Here is an 18,727-nt window from a genome sequence, read left to right on the forward strand (position 1 = left end):
CCTCTCCGGCTGCCTCCGCACCCTGTCCACCTCCTCCCCGACCCCGTTCGTCGCCGCCCCGCCCCGACCCCGGCCGCCTCCTCTCCGGCCGCCTCCAGACCCCGTCAGCCTCCTCCCCGACCCGACCCCCTCCTCTCCGGTCGCCTCCACACCCCATCTGCCTCCTCTTCGGCCGCCTCCACCTCCGGTACGTCCGCCACCCGCTCCTCGATGGCACCGAAGCCCTCCGGGAAGTTCGGAGTGGAGTTCTTCGATGTCGGGCGGCGTTGGTGGCTCGGCACGTATCCCACCGCCGATGATGCCGCGTGTGCCTATGACGTGGCGGTGTGGCGTGCTGGACGGCCGAAGACGGACCTCAACTTCACGGAGGTCGAGTCCCAGGCGGTGGCGGGGTGACTCGTGCCGCAGGGCATCCGGATGGAGGAGATGCCAGCAAAGAAGGCGAAGAAGACACTGGTGGTTGTTGTCTCTCCGGGCCAGAGCGACGAGGCAGCGATGGCTCGGTTTGCGCGAGAGCATCCGCAGTACGTCCAGGCCGAGCTGAAGCACTACTGGAAGCGTGATATCGAGGCGAAAAAGAAGGGGGTGAAGAAGGAGGAAGAGGCCGGCGGCTCGACTGTGATCCCTATCGAGTCATCGGATGAGGACTGGGGTGACTTCGAGGAGGAGGACGAGGAGTGCGATGACCCGACCAAGGACGAGTTCTGGGAGCAGTTCCGCAGCTCGGACGATGAGGAGTAATTTCATCTACTAGTTTGAATAAGTAGTAGTTGAATTTGTGTATGAAATTATGTTGAATTTCATGTTTGAACTATGTTGAGATGAAGTAGTAGTTGGTCGTTTAATCTTCGTTTTGGACCATCTGTTGGAGTTGCTCTTTTTTTTGCATCTCCGATTTGGACCATTTGTTGAGTTGAGCATTTTTTGAGCTCCAAAACGCACAATTTGGCGTCCATATTTTACATCTCCGGTTTTAGACTGCCAAAATTTGGACCATTTGTCTGAGTTGATCATTTTTTGAGCTCCAAAACGCACAATTTGGCGTCCATATTTTACATCTCCGGTTTTAGACTGCCAAAATTTGGACCATCTATTGGAGATGCTCTTATGTTACTTGTGTCGAACCGTCGCTACTAAGCGGTGTGCCCTTGTTTCCCACTAGTTCTGCGTGCTAACAGCTAAGGAACGGTTGCATTTGGAATTACTTTTATGGCACATAGCTCAAACTCTCTTTTGATGTAGCTCCTCCAAAACAAATACTCCCTCTGTTTCAAAATTTTGAGGTATGTTAATTTTTCAAATAGTATAAGTTGTCTAAATTTCATTAAGCTTATGGAGGAAAATACAAATATATATTGATAGGTGAAGAACGTTAGGCTAACTCTAATGCACGACCCCATTTCGTCGTAGAATCCGCCACAGATTTTTGCTTGGAACTTTTTCCAGACTACTGTGCCATCATTCAAAATGAAAGCATAGCCAGATTGAGATTTGAAGTCAGTCATGAAGCCTGCATCAGTGTAACCACTTACAATAAGCTCTTCATCACCTCCGAACACAAGGAGTATGTCATTGGATCCTTCTGAGGTACTTAAAAATGGTTTTTTATTGCGGCCCAGTGTCCCATTCCTGGATCACTTCGGTACCTTCTGCTAACACTTAGCATATAGAAACCTCTGGTCTTGTACATATCATGGCATACATGATGGAACCATCTACCGAAGCATATGGAACATCATTCATATGAACTCGGTGATCAAGTGTTTGAGGACACTGATTCTTGCTGAGCTTTGTGCCACATGACATTGGAAGTAGGCCTTTCTTGGCGTTCTTCGTACTAAACCTTTTTCATACTTTATCAACGTATGTGCTTTGGCTAAGCGCTATCATGCATCTTGATCTATCTTGATAGATCTTGATGCCAAATATATTTGCCGCTTCGTCAAAGTCTTTCATTGAAAAATTCTTATTCAATGACTCCTTTATTTCACTAAAAAAATTCATGGCATTGCCAATTAGTAATATGTCATCCACATATAAGATTCGAAATGCTTTTGTGTTTCCACTAAACTTCTTATAAACACAAGATTCTTCGTCATTCCTGATGAAGCCAAACTCTTTGACCACTTCATCAAAACAAATATTCCAGCTCCTCGATGCCTGCTTCAGACCGTTAATGGCCTTCTGAATCTTACATATCATTTTAGCATCCCTAGGATCGACAAAACCTTTAGGCTGTATCATGTATATATCCTCTTTGAGGTTTCCATTTACGAAAGCCATTTTGACACCAATCTGCCATATTTCATAATCAAAATAAGCAACAAATGCTAGCATTATCCGTATAGATTTAACATAGCTACAGGCGAGAAAGACTCGTTGTAGTCAACTCCTTCAACTTGCCTGAACCTTTTCGCAACAAGTCTAGCTTTGTGGACAGTAATGTTAACATACGCATATGTCTTTCTTTCAAAAATCCATTTACAACCGATGGGCTTTACGCCTTCTGGAAGTTCCACCAAGTTCCAAACTTGTTTTTGTACATGGATTCTATTTTGAATTTCATGGCTTCATGCCATTCCTTTGAACTGGCCCTCATCATCTTCAAGAATCAAACACATTAAGATACGAATCAAGGGTGCCTCCCCGCGATAGCCACGTCATCACCTAGAGATTGGGCGTGAGAAGAAAAAGAATTAACTGGGCCAGCAATTGGATGACACGGTTTGTTTTGTAGCTTGTTGTCATTGGCCCACGTAGCAGGTTGCCTCCCAAAGGAAACCCGCACACGCGACCTCTCTCGTTTCATCTCCTTCGGCCCCTCGCCCCCTTCCTGCCGCTCCGCCACCGCTGGCCTCCAAATCCACCGCACGACTGCACGAGGGCTAGCCCTCCCGCGCCGGCGACATACCTCTCTGTCTCCTGGTTTTCTCTATCTTGCCACTGGATCGGCTGGTTGTGGCTAGGGAAGGCGGCGAGGCCGACGTCGAGGGTGAAGGCAGGTTTGTGGGAACTCATCGATTCGGTCAGTGGAGCGCATCTTCCCTCCGTCGCGGCTGATGTTGTATTGGGGTGCTTGCCATGCTTGGGTGGCGATGCTCATCCACCCTGGCCTGTAAGTTGTGTTCCACCACCCCCATCCCTCTCGTGTTTATGTTGTCTGATTGAATGATTAGGGCAATTTCATGATTGTGGGAGATTTCTTGCTCTTCTGGGATCATGGGAAATTTGGTTGGTTCGTTGCTAGGAGAGTGATGGTTAGGAGATATGTTCTTGTTTTTGGTACATGTTCAGATACTGACATAATAATATAATGTGATAAATTTAGATCATCTTTTTAAATAGGCAATATGATCTTCTTTTATTTCTCTACAAGATCTCAGATAGTTAACTATCATCATTCTTAAATCAAAGGAAAGATTGTGACCCTCGCAGTTATGATACTCCTCATAATAAATTTAAAACATGAAAACTGTAACCTGAAGCTTTGAGCTTTATCATCTGACCTTTTCTGTTTGTAATGAACACCAGGCTATATAGATCTTCACGTGCCTTTCTTGTTTAAGCTTGCCAATCGATCTACGTGCAGCTGTCGATCCCTGTCCCGACAAGGTCGCTGAGGATGACAAGCTCGTCGAGTATGTCGCCGTCCTCCTCGTCCTCTTCCTCGACATCCTCTAGGACCTGCACGCCCCCCACATCAGCGAATTCATATGTCTGGTCTACTTATGATATCCACATACCATCTTTTCGACAATATGCCCATACACAGATTGTTTGGATCTGTTTCTACTATACAGGTGCATCAGGGCTACAAGCCGGCATGACTATTTTCTTTTCTTCTTTACTTTCCTTTCTTTTGTCTTTGCCTAATTGACATTGTGTTATTCATGTGCCGTCCAATTAGTTTTGCAGGTGCTTAATCTTGGTGTGGATTAAGGCATCACAATTTCGTTAGGCTAGGATGTTCAGGTACCTGCGCCAGGCCCTCGTTTCTTTTACTTAAGTTTTTTTTAGATGTCTCTCATTTAGTTTGATGGAATGCACGGATTTTTTGATGTCACTTGGGTTCAGGGTTGCTGTATTGGGAAAAAAAAATAAAGGATGACGCATGACACAATTTAGGTGTACATTAGTATTTTCCAAACGTTCGGGTTTTGTGATTAGATCCGAACGAACTGGATCCCAGTCCAATCGATCGCTCCTTCGACCGGCGCAGCGGCACGGATTTTTTTTGAGTATCTCGCGCTACAAAAAAGAAATCACGTTGACTGGGACTCAATCCCGTGACCTCTAGGCTTCAAGGCGCACGCACAACACCACTAAACCAACTCGGCTAATTCACATTATTTGTTTGACAGCTTCAATTTCTTCCTTTGACAGCATGCAACATTTCTTTATCTTTTCCCAACCGGCACCTGATTGTCCCATTCAATTACATGCACCGTATTTTTTCTCACTAAACTATTCACGTAGTGCACGGTGTTTTCAATGGCTGCTAGGAATCAATGACATGCACGATTTTGTTGCTATTTTTGTAACTGAGACTTTCTATCCACATGAACTTTGACCTAGAGAAATAAAGTTGTTGGAAAATACTGCGGTAAATTATGTATGAATAACATGGTATATACGCACTGCCGACTTGATAATTTGCGTACAAACACCACAGTAACATTTTGAGCGGCAGAAACAATTGTTGAAAACATACCCGTGGTAACTTCTCTATAAATAGCACGGTAACATATATATCACTAAGTTAGATACAAACATTGTGGTAACCTTTAACCTAGGGAAAAAGTTGTGCCCGATAACTTCTGTATAAATATGATGATAATATACACACCGCAGACCTGATAACTTAGCTACAAATAGTGCGATAACTTTGATGGGGGAGTTGTTGGAAACATACCGCGGGTAACTCTTGTATAAAATAGCATGGTAATATACATACTGCAGACCTGATAACTTAGGTACAAACTCCGCGGTAACTTTTTACTTGAGGAAAAATTTATTGAATACACTGCCGATAATTTCTGTATAAATAGCATGGTAATGTAAACTTCGCAGACCTGATAACTTAGGTACAAATAGTGCGATAACTTTGATGGGGGAGTTGTTGGAAACATACCGCGGGTAACTCTTGTATAAAATAGCATGGTAATATACATACTGCAGACCTGATAACTTAGGTACAAACACCGCGGTAACTTTTTACTTGAGGAAAAATTTATTGAATACAGCGCCGATAACTTCTGTACAAATAGCATGGTAATGTAAACTTCGCAGACCTGATAACTCAGGTACAAACACCGCGAGAACTTTGATGGGGGGAGTTGTGGGAAACATACCGCGGGTAACTCTTGTGTAAAATAGCATGGTAATATACATACTGCAGACTTGATAACTTAGGTACAAACACCGCGGTAACTTTTCACTTGGGGAAAAAGTTATTGAATACACCACCGAATAACTTCTGTATAAATAACATGGTAATGTAAACTTCGCAGACCTGATAACTTACGTACAAACACCACGGTAACTTTTACCTTGAGAAAACAATTTATTGAATACAGTCCCCCAATTTTTTGTATAAGTATCTTGGTAATATATAAGCACCGCATACCTAATAATTTAGGTACAAACATCGCGACAACTTAGACCATGGTAATATATGCATCCGGAACTCATAACTTAGCTAGAAACATCAAGATAACTTTGCCCCGATGAAAAAATATACTGTAAAGATACCCTCATAGCTTTTTGTTCAATAATATGTTAATATACGCATCATACATCTAATAATTTAGGTACAAAACACCATGCTTAGTTTAACCATGAGAAAAAAAGTTGTTGAAAATATACCTCAAAAAAATTATGTGTAAATAGGGACTTAATATACGAACCATAGGAGTGATAGATTATTCTAGCTCGGGTGTGGTAACTTTTGAGCCCAAGAAAAGTCGTCATAACATACCAACATGACATCTCGTTTCGAAGGTCTCGTCGCGATGATTTTTTTGTATTTTTTTAACTTGAGCGATGGTTTGAGCTATAAATCATTTTCAATTTTTCAAACCAAGGAAAATATAGGTTGGCATCAGATTTTATCCTCTAGTGCATGCATGTGTATGCACGTGGGAAAAGGTTGGAGGAACAATTTTTCATGTCCCGGTAACTTCAGTGTAAACATCATGATAACTTATGTCGCACATATGTGATAACTTACGTAGCCCGAATGTGATAGCTTTTGATCCAAAAAAAAGTCGTCAGAACATATCAACATGAGATCTAGTTTCAAAGGTCTCGTCAGCAATGAATCTTTTATGTGAAAACGGTTTTTGAATCGGATCGACGGTTTAAGCTACAAAACATTTTAAAGTTTCAAAACCAAGGAAATATATGATGACATCAGCATTCTGTGTTTTTCCGTATGCATGCAATTAGTTGCTCTAGTAAGACCAGCTCATGCACCTAATTAAGAGAGAAAAGTAAGAAGATGACGCTATTTGCATGGATTAGTATATAGAGTAGCACCGTTCGGATCTATTGCTAAAATGCGAACGTTTGGAAAATAGTACAGTCCTCATTTCATAGATTAGATAGAGATGTATATTGGTGATGCGTTATGACTGGTTTGTTGCATCTGTAGTAACGGAGTAGGGTGCACCTCTTCGTCAGCCATCATTTGGTGCTTCCCACGGTGTCTCTTTTTGTTCTTATTGATGGCGCACAGAAGCTGCTGACCTTTCTCTGTTTTCTTTCTTGGTTGGATTTACAGACCAAGACACACATCATGGTGAGCTCCTTGGTCCTCAACTGATCCATCACCGAGGTATGTATTCACCACAGACTTCTGATCATATGCATTCTCCTTATAATCTAGAGATTACAGTTCTTCAGAATAACTGTATTATCGAGCCGCGATGCGCCGCTTGCTGTTAGACTAGCTGGAGATGTGGTCCTCAACTAATGCAATGCGAGTATGCGACGATGACTTTGGCATATGGATGTTGTTGTTCCAAGTTGAATTTCACAGATACTTGAGAGGAATTTCACCAGCTCCTGGGATAATTTTGATATTTTGACGTGCTTTGGTAACTCTATATATGTGTTTAGGTCATAAGTCTGATGATTTCGTAGTTACCATCCTCCTTCGAGGGTGGTGCTTGTGTTAGACATGTTTGGGATGTCACCCTGTGAATTTTGTGGGGAAAGAGAGAAGGAATAGAGATTAATGGATTATGACCTTAGTTATTAGTTTGGGTGGGTTGGATGTTTCGCGTATTTGGTGTTTTTGGTTCTGGATTGTGAAATATTTATTTTGTTGAATGTTTTCCCTTATACTGGATTATGTTATCACATGAAACATACTGCTTGGAGCAAAGCATGGCTGCTTGCAGCACTCTGTTTACCTTCTGTTGACTCTCCATTTCATTCTGCTACAGTTAAATTCTGCCATCCAATAAATGTGTCTTCATTTTAGAAAATAAGCAGTGCATCATATTATCTATAGCTCATTGTCTATGCCATTATTACTATATTATAAAGGGAAATAATCAACTATTAGATGAACTAGAATATGTATTCTGGACACAATCTCTCCGTGCAGATCTTTTTATGTTGAGTTATAAAGCAATTGTCTGATTTTATTGTTCTTTTCACCCTTGATGTATAAAGGATATTTAATTTGTAAGATTTCTAAGATATGCAATTAGTAATGAGATTGTTTACTTTGCATGCATATTGCTCAGTTGCACACTGAGGGAAAGAAGTTAGTTTTTCTTCTACAAATTCTTCCATTTTGTAACAGGTTTTATTAAATTTTAAAGAAAAGTTCCGTCAAGAAAAATATATTACTAATGTGTCGACTGCTTGCTTAGTAATTAGTGTTTTTTCAATAGAATTGCCCTTGTAACCAGAACTAAAATTATTTATCTGGGATGAAAAACTATGGATCAATGGGTAATGTAACACTAAAAATTGCATTCTCATATGTTTCAAATAGTATAAGAATGATATGCACTGTGTTTGCAGGATGTGTTGCCAGCAATGTAAGTCACCATCATGAGATCCGCTTCTCCTCCAGCCTTCTCTTCCTGTCGACAAGGCTCGACACTGCTCCTCTTGGCGGCCCCGGTGGCAAGTCACGATGTTGGCATGATGCTACTCCTCTAGCCTCTAGGACTCCTCTAGATGTTTTTTTTCCTAAAATTTTCACATCCACTAGATGAACGTTCTTATTACTGATTATTTTACCGTTGTTGGTAAGTGATGTTTTAAAGTTGAAGGAGCCGATGTTTTACAGATTGATATGTACCCTCTGTACCCAAGAAATGGGTGTTTCAATAGATGGATTGGGTCAAAGTATGCATATATACATCACTTGAGTTCAGTTGTGTTTTCTCACGTTTACGTATGAATGATGACAGTTTCAGAAACTTCTTCAGAATCTAGGTCATAGGCTGCGACTGAAGATGCAACAACATACCTCATTCTGCTATGATGTTAGGGCATGAAGGATAAACAAAAAAAACTGGAAGAGGAAGCTTTATCCTACATCATTGGTGCGTCGGAGTGCAAGAGTCAAACAAAAGAAAAAATTTCATGATGAAATATGAAAGGGATATTCTAGAATAGCAGAGGTCTAGCGGACTTGGCTAAAAGGAGATTCCTTAGCGATACTTCAGTAGAACAAAAAATAGATTTTATGGCTTTGATGGAGACGGGTAGAGATAATTTACCCCACAGTTTCTCAACACCATTTTAGGGGGGGTTGAATTTGACTGGCATTGTCTACCTCCAAGGGGGAGATCCGGAGGGATACTACTTGGGGTGAAGTGCGAAACTTTAGAAGTGCTAAATGTGGTCCAAGGTGATTTTGCCGTCAAATTTCGTGTAAGGTCGAAAATTGACGGCTTCCGATAGGCTTTGCTGGTCGTATACGGTGTGGCACAACCAGAGCTTAAACCTGAATTCCTCGCGGACCTAGTGAGAATATGTGGGGATGAAAGGTTGCCCATTTTGGTTGGGGGAGAGTTTAATATCATTAGAAGACAAGATGAAAAAAATAATGACAACTTCAATGGAAGATGGTCATTCATGTTTAATATGATAATTGAAAGCCTCGATTTGAGGGAGATTGACCTCACTGGTAGGCAATTCAAGTGAGCCAATTCTTTGCCAAATCCGACTTACGAGAAATTGGATGGAGTTCTCTCTAGTGTCGAGTGGGAACAAAAATATCCACTGGTTACGGTTAAGGCCCTACAGAGGGCCATCTCTGACCACACCCCACTATTGGTTGATTCCGGGGAAGCGACCCATGTGGGAAACAAAAATACTTTCTCTTTTGAATTGGGATGGTTTGGGAGGGAAGGCTTCATGGAGCGCATTGCGAATGAACGGGCCAGAGACATGGTAGGGTCTTCTAGTGTGGAGAGATGGCAAAACAAAATTAGACATTTGCACTAGTTTTTGAGAGGCTAGGCCAAACGCCAAAGTGGTATATATAAAGTGGAAAAGAAAAGATTGATACGAATTATTAATGAACTTGATGTGAAAGCAGAATCGATCCTTCTTAATACTTCTGAGAGAGATATTAAGAATGAGGTCGAGAAGAAGTTGCAAGCCCTCATGAGAGAAGAGCAGATGAAATGGGCTCTTGGAGCAAAAGTTTCTAAAATCTTCCAAGGGGGTGATAATACACAATTCTTTCACATGATTGCTAATGGGAAGCATAGAGAGAAAACGATAAAGAAAATAGAACAAGATGAGGGTACAATTATAAGACATGAGATACCTAAAACTATACATTTCAGAATATTACAAGAAAATTTTCGGATAACCCGAAGAAAGTTTTGTCTCTCTTGATGAGAATGTGACGTGGGACATACCGCAACTCAACTTAGAAGAGAATGAGGTGTTGTTTGCCCTGTTCACTAAGAAAGAGGTGTTCGATGCCATAACACAAATGAAACATAATAAAGCGCCCGGGCCAGATGGGTTCCCGGCGGAATTCTAATAAAAATGCTGGCATATCATAAAGAGTGACCTTATGCCTATGTTCCATGATTTATTTGAAGGCCGCCTAAATTTATTCCACCTCAATTTTGGAACAATAATGTTGTTGCCAAAGAAGGTGGAAGCCGTTCGCATTGAGAAGTTTAGATTGATATGTCTTTTCAATGTAAGCTTTAAGATCATTACAATGGTTGGCACGAATAGGTTGACGCACGTAACCCACTCGGTTGTGCAACCCACTCAAACTGCTTTCATTCCAGGACGACAAATCCGAGAAGGGGTGGTAGTCCTACATGAAACATTGCACGAAATCCATTCGAAGAAACTAGATGGGGTTGTCTTCATAGTGGATTTTGAAAAAGTGTATGATAAGGTCAAATGGTCTTCCTACAACAAGCCTTACGTATGAAGGGATTCAATGATACCTGGAGGTCTCAAGTGGATTCATTCATACACAAAGGCGGTGTCAGGATAAAGGTCAATGACAACACCAGTCATTATTTCCAAACACATAAGGGACTAAGACATAGAGACTCCATGTCTCCTGTGTTGTTTAACATCGTAGCAGATATGTTGGCAACACTTATTAGTCGGGCTAAAGAGAGTGTACAAGTAGGATGTCTTGTTCCCCATCTCGTAAAGGGGGGCGTCTCCATCTTACCATATGCGGATGATACTGTTAATTTCAGGGAACACGATATTGCAAAAGCTAGGAATATGTAGCTTGTTTTATGCCTTTTTGAGCAACTGTCCGGGCTCAAAATCAATTTCAATAAAAGCAAACTGTTTTGCTTTAGGAGAGCTAAAGAAGAACACGATGATTGCAGAAGCTTGTTGGGTTGTGAAACGGGATCCCTACCTTTTATTTATCTAGGGATCCCAATTCACCACAGAAGGTTAACGAACAAAGAATGGAAATGTATAGAAGATAGATTTGAAAAAAAATTGAGCTGCTTGAAGGGCAAGCTAATGTCTTACGGAGGAAGGCTGGTGTTGATTAACTCGGTTTTGACGAGTTTGCCAATGTTCCTCCTATCTTTCTTTAAAGAACCGGTAGGGGTACAGAAAAGATTGGATTTTTATAGATCCCGATTGTTCTGGCAAAGCGATTAGGCCAAGAAGAAATATAGACTGGCCAGATGGGATATCTTGTGTAGACCAAATGACCAGGGTGGGTTAGGGATCGAGAATTTAGAGGTAAAGAATAGATGTTTGCTTAGCAAATGGCTATACATATTATCTACAGGGACCGAAGGCATGTGGGTACAAATCTTGCGGAATAAATACCTACATACTAAGACTTTGGCCCAGGTGAATGCAAGATCAACAGACTCACCCTTTTGGAAAGGGTTAATGAAGACAAAGTGTCGGTGTACATAAGTTTGGGCCCTTTTGTACCCCTTACTTGTGCACGGGCAGTTGTAGCCACACCTGTGGCGAGGCTTGACGAGGCAGTTGAAGGAAAAATACAAGACGACCAGGGCGTGCAAAGCAGTAAACAGAGAGCAGAAGACAAGCTAGACCCTTGGCAAGATCCTTGTCGGGGCGGCTTGCGAAGCCCCGGCAAGATCCTTGCCGGGACGGCTTGCGAAGCACTGACAGGACCACCACCCTTGAGGTTGAGAGCTCTGACACCATCGACAACGTCAAGACTAAGACTCAGGGGCACATGCATAGTAGCATGCATATCTTTGTGAAGACTGGTAGCATGCAGATCTTCGTGAAGACCAGAGGACGAAGTCCCCGGCAAGGCTCTTGCCGGGGACAACCGCGAGGCCCTGGCAAGACTCTTGCCGGGAACGACTGTGAAGCCACAATGAGGCTCGTGCACGACAAGGTTCCGCCGCCCTGGGACCGTTCCAGCACAGCGACCAGCCTGCCAACTAGGCAAGCACCTGCGTGGTGGCATGCCGATCTTCGTGAAGATCCTGCCACCGCTCCAGCGCAGCGGCTAGCCAGTCTGCTTGGCGCTACATGCCGCATCATCTTGGATGTGTGCCAAGACGGGGTGAGGCAGCGACGGACGGAACGGGTTCTGTTTCCGTCCTCGATAAAGTTAGGGGGCACGGAAGCAGCGCATTTAATGCGTTTGTCCTATAACGTTAGTGACAAGTACGGACACTGTAGCAGCTTTACACCTCCTGTGTGCCTATTCGCTATTCGCCACTGAGGTAGCCCCTTAGTATAAAAGGAGGCCCAAGGCGTACTGGAGAAGGATTCAAACTTTTTGGACTGGACATGCATAGAAGCTAGTCGAAGTCCAAGAACACTAAATATACACTCAAAGCAGGACTAGGGTTTTACGCTTCTCAGCGGCCCAAACCTGGGTAAAAATCCATCGTGTTGATCGCTGGACCTGCTCTTTGCACACCCCTCTCTCCCTGCCAACCGTAGAAAGGATCCACATGATCCCATAGGTGTCGTTTCTCCATGAACCAAAGCTCTAGCCCGTGCAAGTGTACCATACTTGCAAGCTGCTCATGCAGAAGTTATTATAGTACAATAAGCAAGCAATACTACTGAAGTGGTAAGTTTAAGTGAACATGGAAAAAACTGACAGAGCATGTTCATTCATGTAACATGAGGGTCATGAAAAAATAAGAGAAGTCTAATCATAAAGCTGAAATGCTCTTCAAATGTTGTTGCTCCCATGAACCATGTTTTTTTTTAATCTATAGACTCTTTTCTACATCAGAATCGCGTGGTTCTAGTGGGGCGGAAATAAAAAATCTTTATTTTCCTGACAAGCTGCAGTTCTTTGTGTTGAAAATGTTAAGATTTCAAACAACTCATTGGATTCATGTGTAGAAGAAAGGGAGTGATGTGTGCAGATTTAGTTGGTGAGGACATCACCCATCAACTGTATTAGGGCCAAAGGCAGGATCTAGTCATACTGCATCAATAACTAAAAGAGTAATTCATTCATTGCAAATTTGCGTTACTTTAAAAATTCACATAAATAATGAATGTGCTACCAAATAGGAAACATTTAAATCTTAACACGGCCAGGTAAATAAAAAACACAATTATTTATCCTTGATACCTGTTAAAGGGAAGGGCCCTGCTTTCAGAACTTCTGTACCATCACCATCAGTCACATGCAAACCATTTGTAATATGCATCATTTATATTAAAAGCGACCAATTCCATGAATGTGTTCAAACTATTTACCTGAACTTGGTACCATCAAATGATCATCAGGAGAATTGGCAACACATCCGAAGTAGCACCCGATCAGTTAACGAAGTAGCACCCGATTGAAATCTGAAGCAGTGCTCCATTACTGCAATTCATTGAAAAATAATGTGAACAAGAAAAGCTTTATACAACACACACCAATAAATAATTGAAGCTAAATTGTAAAATGTTGGCAGCAAATGTAGAACTTTGATATTCTGTACTTCATTTGACAATAAGAACGTAAGCCATGATGAATCAACTCAAATAATTGGACAAAATCATCTCCATTAGTGTTCAAAGGAGAGAAAGAAAATAGAAAGCCTTTAACCAAAATTTGGTAGTCAACAACCATTGCATTTCAGTTTTACAAAGTACAATAGTTCATTTTGCATAAAGCAGGATAGCAACATTCTAGAAACAGAGATGTGTCCGTGTTCATCTGAAGTCCAGTTGACATAAAATTTTCAGCTTGAAGCTACATTCTTTCAATACTTTCCTGGGCACTAAAAACTAAAACATTTGGATTCAAGGGCAAGCCTACTCGATCCTCTAATTCGCCCCAAAACAAAAATTTGCAAACATTGCTGACATAAGTGAATCAGCTTCGACTTACGTAGAGAATAAGATCCGTTTTAAACCCATCAAATTGATCTACAAAAGGAAATGATGTGAGAAATTGAGCATTAGTTGAGACAATTTAATAATGATCAAGAAATATGGAGAAGGGAGTAGAGGGCGTAGTATCTCTGGTTTCCCCAATCCGTAGCGGAGGATGTGTGCGAGTGGGGGTGAAAGCGAGGTTCTCCGGTGGGTGCTGCTGGTCGGAGGGGGAGGCCAGGCAGTGCCAGAGGCGTGCCAAGCCAGAGGGCTCCACCGTTGCCATGCGCCGTGGCAAGAGCATGGGCCAGGGCAACAACAAAACCGGAGGTGCCATGCCAGGAGACGCCGCGCTAGGGCGAAGTAGACAGGAAGGTCGCCGATGGTCAGTAACAATTGTCATTAACAATTGTCAGACGAGGATAATTGAGCACTCTAACATATAATATGTGTAAAGCTCTTCGAATATGGCAGAGCTGAAAAAAACAACCCTTTGAGGCCAAAAAATTGAGGGGGTTTAGGGTCGAGCGATGAAAAGGACTAACAGATCATCCATTTCAATATATCTAATGAAATCTAAGGTAAACCAATGCTAACATAGAAAGAATAAAATACATGAACCACAGAACCGAGAACACACCTATTTGTCCCACATTAAGCAGATTAGCCACCCTCTTGGCAACACTTTTCTTTGCAAACTCAATCCACCTACAAAGATTTTAGGAACGGTATTAAGGACGTATGAGTAAAAAATACAACAATAGTAAAAGATGTCAAAATTGAGAAATAATAGACATCAGAAATGCAATAAGTAGACATGGTAAATATTGGTCCATGTTTGACTTTCAGCATAAAACAGAAAAAAAATGAGATCTAGCAACTCTCTCCAAAGCAGCTCATCTGTTTAATTTTCACAGCATACCCCTCGGAGTAAGCCTTCACTTTAACATTACTATGCTTGTGATGACCTTGACCTGGAGGAAAGAGATGGCAATAGTACATACAGTCAAGAACTCAGGTTATTTTCATTTTCGAATATGTGAGCGTCATAAAGAGCACTTTCATTCCAAGAAATATAATCACAAGGCATAGGAAAAATAACTCACTGTCGCTGCATGGTATACTGCCGCTGGAACATGTGCAATCAGCATGCAGAAAATGATTAGCATTTGATGACATGTTCTATTTGAATTTTGCCCTAGAAGAAATGAAGAATGTATTCACAAATACAAGCAAGGCAGACAAACCTAGAACTCCATGAACAATCTTCTGCTACCAAAACTCCATGAACAGAGCACCTTTGTCGTCATCGGCATTGACGTTCATGCGAAGCTTCTCGACCAGGTAAATGCACACGGGCATACTCCTGTGACCGACAGTGGCATGCAGTGCCATGGAGCCGCCGTCCCTGGCGGCCTTCTTGACGCGGCCCTTCCTGCCGTCCAGTGCGCCCACGGTGCCTGAAAAAAATCCCGCCCAAATCAGGATCGAGCACAAAAAAAACAGACGCCCAGATCGGGGTCCAGATCGAGGACCTGGATGCGGGAGAGGTAGGGCCTCGTCATAGGGCCACGCAGCCCATGGCGGCGAGCTCCATGACGCGGCCATGGCGGCACCTACGGAGAGGAATGGCACGTAGTTCAAAGGAGAGAGAAAGTGATAGGGAAAAAGAGGAGAAGGGAGAGAGGGAGAACGGCGCGTAGTCTTGTGACATGAGGACGCCGAGGACAGGCCGGCGTTGGCTAGGGTCCTGAGCTAGGAGGCGGCAGGGCTCGGAGGAGATCGTAGTGGAGGAGAGGACGGCGGCGTGACCGCGTGAGGCACCGAGGAGGTGCAAGCAACGTGAGGACCCTAGTGTCGTCGGGATCGGGTCCAGGGCGTGCATTGGTCTAGCGGTTAATGGGCTGGCCCAAGTTGGCTGCTCAGAATGATGGGCGTGGAATACTTTTGGGCGGAATATAGAAGCGGTGGGATGAGGTGGGAGTGAGGCGAGACTACCAAGACATTAGGACCCCTCAAAAAAAAAAACCAAGACATTAGGAGTAGAGATACCCATTTATTGGTTTTTCATATGAATCTTTTCATATTTCTTGTTTATAGTACTCCATTAAAGAAAGAAAGGATCCCAGCCGAAAAAAAGGGCATAATGAAACTAGCGAGAGATACTGAGCTGGCGAGACAGAAGCACTTTTTATAGGGAGACATAAGCACCTATGGGCACCCCTATGGGACACAGCCTGGCTCAAACAGTTGTTGTGTCGCACTATTTGTACCCGACTGGGCCGGGCCAATATCAGCTCGACCGGGTACTATAGACGCATTGTAGCCAGTTAATATGTTGTAGCATTTTCATTGGTACCGTAGCAGCTTAACATGTATTTTAGTGATTTTCAAATTTCTTACAACCTATATTTTTCCAAATTTGCGACCATTTTTAAAAAGGTGATTTTAAACAAAACAATTATTACAAATTTCCAATATTTTATTAAAATGGAAAGATTTTTTTTCACATTTGCAATCATTTTTTAGAACAAAAAATATTTTTAATTTATTTTATATAAAACTTGAACATTCCTTCAAATTGATTATTATTTTCAGGAAATGAGAATATTTATATTTTATGATCTTTTTTAAATTCCAGAAAAAATCAAACATTTTAAATAAATAGAAATACAAAACTTAACCAAAACAGTAGCTAATTGGACCAGTCCATTCTTACTCACCAATTCGCTAGCTATGCCTCGGTCGACGCATAAAGCGGCAAATAGGAAACGTTGGAAGATAGTGCAGTATTTTGCATTCTTGGTGGGCCAAGCCCTATAGATGATCGTGCTCGCTACTGGCGACATATAGAAGCTCATGATTTTTGGGATGTCCTATGTGCCGCATTCTGCGGTAAATACGTCACCTATCGCACAGGGGGCGCCCAACTGGGCCAGCCCATTGCGGTGCCCCGCGATGGTAAAAACACACACAAAAGGTAGTTCATGCTTTGCTATTGCTGGGAATCCAATCCTGCATTACTGCTCAAGGGCACTTGCTGCTAGCCACTATAACTAAAGAGGACTCATCTCTAAAATACATCGCTAGAGTTCAAAACTAATAGCGGTAGCAGACTTAACACTATTTGAAAAGAATCCCAAACAATATTCCAAAATTTGAGTTATTCTTTGAAATTACGAAACATTTTTGACAAATCCAAACAATTTTCTAAAACGGCGAAAACATTTTCAATTTTCTAAACTTTTTTTGTAAACATGAACAGTTTCCAATTTTTTGAACAAAATTTCAAATGGAGAACAATTTTGAAAATCGCAAGCAAATATAAAATGCAAATTAATATGTGAACAGAAATTTGAAAACAAGAAGATTTTTGAAATTTGTGAACAATTTTGAAAACAGATTTTTTTTTGAAATCCTGGTCATTATGTAAAATTTCTGAAAAAAGAATAAAAGCATTCCGAACATTTTTCAAAAAATAAAAAATGTCCAAAATTCCCGATCAACTTTTTAAGAATGCGAACATTTTTTGAATATATGATTTTTTTTAAAAACATTATGTTTTAGAAGCATGAAGTTTTTTATTTTTGAACAAATTTTGACACATGAACTTTTTAAAAAAAAAGTAAACTTAAAAAATAAAGAAGAAACGAAAAAAGAAAAAAGAATTTGGAAATGAGAAGAAAAGAAAGAAGAAAAATAAACAGAAAAGGAAAACCAAAACCAAAAGAAACTGGAAACTGGAAACCAGTTCTAGGAACCTTCCCAAAACCAGAAAAACAGGATGGGAAACTCTAGAAAGTTCCTGAAACTGGAAACACCAGAACACATTAATGGGCCGGCCCAGGTTACTGCTCAATCTCGAGATCTGTGCGAAACATTGACTGCTCGTCGTAGAATGCGACGAATTAATAGGATATTCCCTAGACTATAGCATAATGTTTTACATCGGTTGTGATTATCGGTTAATTCATTATGTGTGTCATCCAAGTTGGGCCGGTTTAATTATGTCTGTATATTTTTGTTTTATGTGCTCTTATCCGGTGCAGGTGGCATCTCATGTGTGAGTTCACCCTAGGTAGGGCGGTTCCTATTTATCACATCATTCCAAACAAAGCTAGTAATGATGGCCTTTCCTCAAAAACAAAAGACCTCTTGCTCGTTCGCACCCTGCGCTAGCTATCACACCTGCCACACCTCATGTGCTCTTCTACACTCTTCTCTTCTTCTTCTTATTCTTTTTCCTTTTTTTCCCTTTTTCCTTATTTCTTTTTTATTTGGAACGGTTTTGTTCGGGTTTCCATTTCCTTTTCGTTTTTTCTATTGCTTAGTTGAATGAACTTTCTTTCAAAATTGATGAACATTCTTTTAATTCAATGAATGTTTTTTGAATTTTATGATTTCTTTTCCAAATTCGATCAACTTTTTTCCAAAATTGATGAAGTTTTTTCAAAATCGATGAACTGTTTTTCAAATGAATGAAGACTTTTTTAAATTGGATGAACTTTTTCCAAAATAGGTAAACATTTATTAAATTCAATTATTTTTTTCAAATTGGATGCATTTTTTCATATTCAATGTAAGTTTTTTTTTTTCAAATTGACGAACATTTTTAATTTTGTATTTTTTCTCGAATTCATAAACTTTTTTTGAAGTTGCATTTTTTCAAAATATATTGAACTTTTCGTTAAAAAGTGAACTTCTTTTGAATTCGTGAACTTTTTTTGAATACATGAACTCTTTTTGCATGTTCGTGGACTTCATTTGAAATCTGTGATCATGTTTTCAAGTAATTGAATAATCTAAATGGATAGTCAATGCCCAATAAATAGCGTGTCTACTATTTTGTTCTAAACGTTTCACATTGTAAACCGTCACTAAGAGTTAGTTGGTCTTGTGTTTAACCTCCCTGTACAAATGCACGAGG

The sequence above is a fragment of the Triticum aestivum genome, unplaced genomic scaffold, assembly GCF_018294505.1.
Source record: "Triticum aestivum cultivar Chinese Spring unplaced genomic scaffold, IWGSC CS RefSeq v2.1 scaffold42856, whole genome shotgun sequence".
In the NCBI taxonomy this organism is placed as follows: domain Eukaryota; kingdom Viridiplantae; phylum Streptophyta; class Magnoliopsida; order Poales; family Poaceae; genus Triticum; species Triticum aestivum.